Below are 6000 nucleotides of genomic sequence, written 5' to 3' on the forward strand. Positions count from 1 at the left end.
AGGACCATGGGATGAGGAAGTGAATAATTTTAGCTTGCACAGCAGGTAACGACAAAGTTACAGGTGGATTCTCTCGGCCCACCAAACTGTAACATAATCTCAGTGAGGGCAGACTAAAGGGGAGGTAACATTTCTAAGCCCTTGATATGCCAGAGGATTCGTAAAGCAGTGGTTCTTCAACTTTGGTGTCTTTAAGAATTACCAGGGGAGCTAATTAAAAGTGAGGCTAAGGAGGCTTCCTTCTCCTTCACCGCCCCAGAAACTCTGTTTCACTGGAGCCTGCGGTGGGGGGAGCACAGAATTCTAACACAAGCGGGTCCTCAGACTATAAACTTTGAGGAAAACCGTGCTCTGCAGAGGGAAAAGCGCTTTCCGCTGAAGGAATCACTGAATAGTTCATGAATTCAAATCATTAAAATAACTTCATTCTCATATTTTTAAATCTGAAAGGAATTCGGGAACAAGTAAATGGTCTTTTGGAACAGTTCAGAAGGATACGTAGCATCCTGTCTCCTGCCTCCCAGCTCCCTCTCTCTCTCGAGACAACAGCTTCTTGTCAGTCATTACCTTTGAAGAGACATGAAGCCCCTACCGCAAGGCAGGGAGCACCGTGGTGACTGAGGAAGTAGGCCCAGTCCCCAGAGGCAGGGCCCTGGTCTGGGAAGGGCAACAAACTTGGATTTGGAAGTCCTGGGTCGAACGTCTTCTTAAATATCAGCGACTCACTGTGCGCCAGGCACAGAGCTCAGGATTTTACAAGCGTTATCTCAGCGAATCTTACAAACACCCATTTTACGGAGCGCAAAACCGAGGCCGAGAGGGAGGTTTAGTAATTTGCCTGGAGTGGAGGGGTGGCTCACATGGCTAAGGTGATGGAACCAAGATTTTGAATTCAGACCTAAGGCTATTGGCCTTAAACACTCTGTTTAAGTGTCCTTAACCACTGAGTCACTGGGCAATTTTGGGAAAACTCTTAACTACTCTCAGGTTCTTGGGACTCCGTAACACTTTATGGAAATCACTTGTTCATTGCCTTCCTTTTTCACTGCAGGAGCCCTAGGAGTTCATGCCCATGTCAAGGCACATCAGAAATATTTTTTTTCTAAATATCTATATATCCATAAAATCAAAATATCCATAATTACATCACCAGCAAACAACCTTCTTGACCTTCTTCCACTGGTCTTGTCTGCCTACATTTTATATACACACCCGTATATTATATATACATAATATGCACTTAGTATATGTTATGTAGAATATATAACATATATAGCATATAACGTATATATATGTAAAATGTAGGCAGGCAACATCATTACATGCACACACACTATATACATCTATAAATATATATACAATTGTATATATACATTTACATATATATTATATATATTTGTTACACATTATTAGCTGATTTGGTGAATGAACTGCAGGTGTAAATGGCCACGATGCTTCTCAGCTAAGCCACGCTAAGAGCTAGCTTGTGGATTGCCATCTTTTTCTTTTCTTTCTGCCGTAAATCCAGCAATGGCCCTGAGAGGCCTGGACTGAAGGTCACATGGAGGACAGACAAGCTGACCTATGAGGACATGTAACGCGAGTGAGAAATAAATATTTGTCAAAGAAGAAAAATTGTCTCTGAGAACTGGGGGGGAGAGGCATCTGGTATTTACAGCATAACCTAGCCCATCCTGATACGGTGGCCTTGGACATGACACTTGGACCTCTCTGAGCCTGAGTATCCTTTTCTATAAAATGGGAATAATTGTGGCTTACTTCCCTCACAGGGCTGTTTTGCGGATTTACATAAAGCAATGGATTGAAAGCACTTAGCCTCGTTCCTGGAGCTCAGAGCTACTTGTTGAATGTTAGCTGAGTCTCAACCTCATCAGCAATTGGAGAGAGGCCAGCCAGAGACTGATGGACGGTGACCTTTTATTTAAAAGCTGGTAAAACACTGCTGTCCGTAGCAGTGCCATTCACAGCAGTCAAAAGGTGGAAACAACCCAAATGTCCATCCACAGGTGGGTGGATAAACGAACTGTACAGACACACGATGGAATATTATTTAGCCTCCAAAAATAAGGAATGCTAAGTGAAATACGCTGGCCACAAAAGGACGAATAATGTATGATTCTACTTCTATGAGGTATCTACAGCAGTCGGATTCTTGGAGACAGAAATTAGAATGGGGGTCGCAGGGGCTGAAGGGAGGAGGGAATGAATTTAGTGGGGGCTCAGTTTCGACTCGAGACGATGAAAAGGCTCTGGAAATGGATGGTGGTGGTAGTTACACAACAGTGTGAAAATGGTTAATGTCACTGAGCCGTACATTTTAAATGGTTAACATGGTAAACTGTATGTTATGCGTTGTCACAATTAAAATCAAGCTGGGTTGGGGCGTCTGGGTGGCTCAGTTGGTTAAGTGTCTAACTTCAGCTCAGGGCATGATCTCGCGGTCCGTGGGTTCGAGCCCCGCGTCGGGCTCTGTGCTGACAGCTCGGAGCCTGGAGCCTGCTTCGGAGTCTGTCTCCCTCTCTCTCTGTCCCTCCCCAGCTCGTACTCTGTCTCTGTCACTCTCTCTCAAAGATAAATAAATAAATAAATAAATAAGCTGGATAAAGCTTCCCTTTCATTTGGAAAAAACCCAAAAACCTCATTCCATTTTGGCTCTGCTTTGTGTCGGGCAGACCTCATTTGGAGCCCTTATTCTGGACCAGAAATTTTTTATCTTTTCCCTTCTTATTATTTTTATTGCATACATCACACACGGTAGTTATTTAAAAGATGGAAGCACAGATAAGCAGAAGGAAAAATTAAATCTACTCAGGTACTCAGCCTGCAGTGATAACCAGTGTTAACCATTTGGTGTATCTCTTTCCTAACATCCTTCCAAGTGCGTCTACCTAGCATTCCATATTCATCCATACACAGTTATACAAAGCTGGGTATAAACATAAAATCAGGTCAAAGGATATATGCTGAGACATAACCTGCTTTTTTTCCTCTGTAATAAATACAGATCTTCCTTGACTTAAGACGGGGTTACATCTTCAGGGCGCCTGGCTGACTTGGTCAGTGGAGCATTGTGACTCTTGATCTTGGGGTTGTGGGTTTGAGTCCCACGTTGGGTTGTAGAGATTACTTAAAAATAATATCCTAAAAATTTTTTAAATGTTTATTTATTTTTAAACTATTTTTTAATGTTTATTTATCTTTGAGAAAGAGAGAGAGAGCAAGCAGGGGAGGGACAGAGAGTGAGGAAGACACAGAATCCGAAGCAGGCTCCAGGCTCTGAGCTGTCAGCACAGAGCCCAACGCGGGGCTCGAATCCACGAACCATGAGATCATGACCTGAGCTGAAGTCGCACATGTAACCTACTGAGCCACCCAAGCACCCCGATGTTTATTTATTTTTGAGAAAGAGAGAGACAGAGACAGAGACAGAGAGAGAGAAAGAGAGTGTGTGTGGGGGAGGGGCAGAGAGAGAGAGGGAGACACAGAATCCAAAGCAGGCTCCAGGCTCTGCGCTGTCAGCACAGAGCCCGAAGCAGGGCTTGAACTCATGATCTGTGAGATCACGACCAGAGCAGAAGTCAGATGCTCAACCAACTGAACCACCTAGGCACGCCCCCCCCGATAAAATATTTTTTTTTTAAAAAAGATGACGCTACATCCCAAAAAACCCACTGTTAGTTGAAAATATTGTACAGTTGAAAACGCACTGAATGTACCTGACCTACGAACATCATAGCCTAGCTTGGTCCGCCTGACACGTGCTCAGAACACATACTTAGCCTACGGTCGGGCGGCCTCCTCTGACACAAGGCCTATTTTATAACGAAGTGTGGACTATCTCATGTAATTTATTTATTTATTTATTTATTTTTAAATTTTTTTTTTAACATTTATTTATTTTTGAGACAGAGAGAGACAGAGCATGAACAGGGGAGGGGCAGAGAGAGAGGGAGACACAGAATCTGAAACAGGCTCCAGGCTCTGAGCTGTCAGCACAGAGCCCGACGCGGGGCTCGAACTCACAGACCGTGAGATCATGACCTGAGCCGAAGTCGGGCGCTCAACCGACCAAGCCACCCAGGCGCCCCTCTCATGTAATTTATTGAACGGTGTGCTGAAGGTGAAAACCAGAATGGACGTACGGACGCAGCATGGTTGTAAATGGGCTGGTTATTCCCTTTCCTGATCGCGTGGCTGGAAGCTGTGGCTGCCACCGCCCAGCGTCACAAGAAAGTATGGTACGGCGTGTCCCTAGCTGAGGAAGAGATCAAAATTTCAAATCTGAAATACGCTGTCTACTGAATGCATATCACTTTCCCAGCATCGTAAAGTCGAGCCGTTGCAAGTTGGGGACCATCTGTACAGGAACAGTTTTCCACATTAACAAGTATAGATCTGCGTCATAATTTTTAATGGCTGCACAGCAACCCGCTGTATATATGGATGTAATATCTTTATTTAACCAATCCCCTCCTGGTAGATATTTAGGCTGTTTCCATTCTTCTTCGTTATTATAAGCAAGCTTGTGGCAAATATAATAATTATGGTACGATCTATTGATTACTACTTATGTACCAGGTACTATGCCAAGCACTTAAAATTTTTTTAAATGTTTATTTATTTTTGAGAGAGAGAGACAGAGAGTGCAAGTGGAGGAAGGGACAGAGAGAGAGGGAAAGACAGCATAGGAAGTGGGATCCAGTCTCTGAGCTGTCAGCACAGAGCCTGACGTGGGGCTCGAACTCACAAACTGAAATCATGACCAGAGCCCAAGTCAGATGCTTAACCAACTGAGCCACCCAGGGGTCCCTACACCAAGCACTTTATAAGCAATATTTAATTTAATCTTTGCAAGAATCCTATAAGGTAATACAGTTGTAATCCCGGTATCACAGGTGAGCGAACTGCAGTTCAGAGAGGTTAAGTCACCTGTCTACATCACCCAGCAGGTGACAACACAGGGATTTGAGTGGAGCTCTGCTCATTCTATAGCCCACTCTCTTTCCTCTCAGTTGTGTTGTGTCCCAACTACTAAAATAAGACTCCTTATAGTCCCTTTCTTCCAGGGGTGCCTGGATGGCTCAGTCGGTTAAGTGCTGGACTTCAGCTCAGGCCATGATCTCACGGTTCGTGGGTTCAAGCCCTGCACTGGGCTCTGTGCTGACAGCTTGGAGCCTGCTTTGCATTCTGTGTCTCCCTCTCTCTCTGTCCCTCCCCCACTCGCACTCTGTCTCTCTCTCAAAAATAAGTAAAAAATAAATAAATAAATAAAATCCTTTTTTTGGGGGCTCCTTGCAGCCCTAGGAGGAAAGGAACCTGGAAGGTCCCCCATCTAGCTCTTTTGAAACATAAATGGAGGCCCCACAGCCCTGGATCCATTTCCCCTTAAGAAAGTTTATGTACTTGCCAACAAAGACACTCAGTCTTCCCTGGGGACTGTGTCCAGAAAGTCTTTGATCTGGACCATCCCTGTCATCGAGCAGGCCCAGGCTGCCTGAGGCCATGCGCTCTTCAGAGGCAGATTCACCTGTTGTCCTCTCTGCCCCCAGGAGAAGCGCCCTGAACCCTCCAGGTTTTCTTGCCAGCTGAGGCCTAGACGCTGACCAGCCCAACCCTGAGTCTTGCCCTTCCCAGTCAAAAAGACAAGGTCCTCCCACGGGTCCCGGTCCATGGTTTCCTTGGGAACAGCAGCCACTAAGAGGCGGCTCTTGCGTCCAAAAGCCACTTGGGTCCAGTAGCCTCTCTCTAACACAGTACCTGCTTCCCCCAGAAGCAGACCCTGAAACATGGATTTAAGTGCACACAGTTTTTCAGAAAGTGCAAGAAACACCAACAGAAGAGTGGGGGAAATCCCACCACAGGGCTGGGAAGGCCGCCAGGGAAGGGTATGTTATCACCAGCTACCACACTGGGCAACCAGAGCTAAGTGAGCTCATCAGAGGGGCGAGGGAGCTGGGGTATTTATATACCTACCCTGTC

Source organism: Panthera onca, chromosome C1 (assembly GCF_046562875.1).
Source record: "Panthera onca isolate mPanOnc1 chromosome C1, mPanOnc1 haplotype 2, whole genome shotgun sequence".
Taxonomy (NCBI): domain Eukaryota; kingdom Metazoa; phylum Chordata; class Mammalia; order Carnivora; family Felidae; genus Panthera; species Panthera onca.